This window comes from Cherax quadricarinatus, chromosome 90 (assembly GCF_038502225.1).
Source record: "Cherax quadricarinatus isolate ZL_2023a chromosome 90, ASM3850222v1, whole genome shotgun sequence".
Taxonomy (NCBI): Eukaryota; Metazoa; Arthropoda; class Malacostraca; order Decapoda; family Parastacidae; genus Cherax; species Cherax quadricarinatus.
Window position 1 is genome coordinate 15,542,746 of NC_091381.1, and position 2,390 is coordinate 15,545,135.

Here is a 2,390-nt window from a genome sequence, read left to right on the forward strand (position 1 = left end):
CTTCGAAGTGTCCCTGTTTGCAGATGACGTGAAGTTGATGAGAAGAATTCATTCGATAAAAGACCAGGCAGAACTTCAAGTGGATCTGGACAGGCTGCAGACCTGGTCCAGCAATTGGCTCCTGAAGTTCAACCCTACCAAGTGCAAAGTCATGAAGATTGAGGAGGAGCAAAGAAGACCGCAGACGGAGTACAGTCAAGGGGGCCAGAGACTACAAACCTCACTCAAGGAAAAAGATTTTGGGGTGAGTATAGCACCAGGCACATCTCCTGAAGCGCACATCAACCAAATAACTGCTGCAGCGTATGGGCACTTAGCAAACCTCAGAACAGCATTCCGACATCTTAATAAGGAATCGTTCAGGACCCTGTACACCGTGTACGATAGGCCCATATTGGAGTATGCGGCACCAGTTTGGAACCCACACCTAGCCAAGCACGTAAGGAAACTAGAGAAAGTGCAAAGGTTTGCAGCAAGACAAGTCCCAGAGCTAACAGGTATGTCCTACGAGGAGAGGTTAAGGGAAGTTAACCTGACGACACTGGAGGACAGGAGAGAGAGGGGGGGACATGATAACGACATACAAAATACTGAGAGGAATTGACAAGATGAAAAAGATGTTTCAGAGATAGGACACAGCAACAAGGGGACACAGTTGGAAGTTGAAGGCACAGATGAATCACAGGGATGTTAGGAAGTATTTCTTCAGCCACAGAATAGTCAGGAAGTGGAATAGTTTGGGAAGCGATGTAGTGGAGGCAGGATCCATACATAGCTTTAAGCAGAGGTAAAGCTCACAGTTCAGGGAGAGTGACCTAGTAGCGACCAGTGAAGAGGCGGGGCCAGGAGCTTGGACTCGACCCCTGCAACCTCAGCTAGGTAAGTACAGCTATGTGAGTATATATATATGTATGCAAGGAATTCGCGAGAGCATGCGAAATATACACAAACACTGATCTCTGGCTGAAGGAGACTCGAACCTACGAACCTTAGGACAAGGTACGCAGTGCTTTACCAATCTACCCACACTGGACCAATACCTTGGCGTGTAGCATCCGCTACACGTTTGATCCAAGGCAGCCAGCTTTCAGGGAGAAGGCTTACAGCTTTTCATCTCATCCCCTGCATGCATCAGCCTTACTAGAGATTTGAACAATGCAAGGAATTCGCGAGAGCATGCGAAATATACACAAACACTGATCTCTGGCTGAAGGAGACTCGAACCTACGAACCTTAGGACAAGGTACGCTGTGCTTTACCAATCTACCCACACTGGACCAATACCTTGGCGTGTAGCATCCGCTACACGTTTCATCCAAGGCAGCCAGCTTTCAGGAAAAAGGCTTACAGCTTTTCATCTCATCCCCTGCATGCATCAGCCTTACTAGAGATTTGAACAATGCAAGGAATTCGCGAGAGTATGCGAAATATACACAAACACTGATCTCTGGCTGAAGGAGACTCGAACCTACGAACCTTAGGACAAGGTACGCAGTGCTTTACCAATCTACCCACACTGGACCAATACCTTGGCGTGTAGCATCCGCTACACGTTTGATCCAAGGCAGCCAGCTTTCAGGGAGAAGGCTTACAGCTTTTCATCTCATCCCCTGCATGCATCAGCCTTACTAGAGATTTGAACAATGCAAGGAATTCGCGAGAGCATGCGAAATATACACAAACACTGATCTCTGGCTGAAGGAGACTCGAACCTACGAACCTTAGGACAAGGTACGCAGTGCTTTACCAATCTACCCACACTGGACCAATACCTTGGCGTGTAGCATCCGCTACACGTTTGATCCAAGGCAGCCAGCTTTCAGGGAGAAGGCTTACAGCTTTTCATCTCATCCCCTGCATGCATCAGCCTTAATAGAGATTCGAACAATGCAAGGAATTCGCGAGAGCATGCGAAATATACACAAACACTGATTTCTGGCTGAAGGAGACTCGAACCTACGAACCTTAGGACAAGGTACGCAGTGCTTTACCAATCTACCCACACTGGACCAATACCTTGGCTTGTAGCATCCGCTACATGTTTGATCCAAGGCAGCCAGCTTTCAGGGAGAAGGCTTACAGCTTTTCATCTCATCCCCTGCATGCATCAGCCTTACTAGAGATTTGAACAATGCAAGGAATTCGCGAGAGCATGCGAAATATACACAAACACTGATCTCTGGCTGAAGGAGACTCGAACCTACGAACCTTAGGACAAGGTACGCAGTGCTTTACCAATCTACCCACACTGGACCAATACCTTGGCGTGTAGCATCCGCTACACGTTTGATCCAAGGCAGCCAGCTTTCAGGGAGAAGGCTTACAGCTTTTCATCTCATCCCCTGCATGCATCAGCCTTACTAGAGATTTGAACAATGCAAGGAATTCGC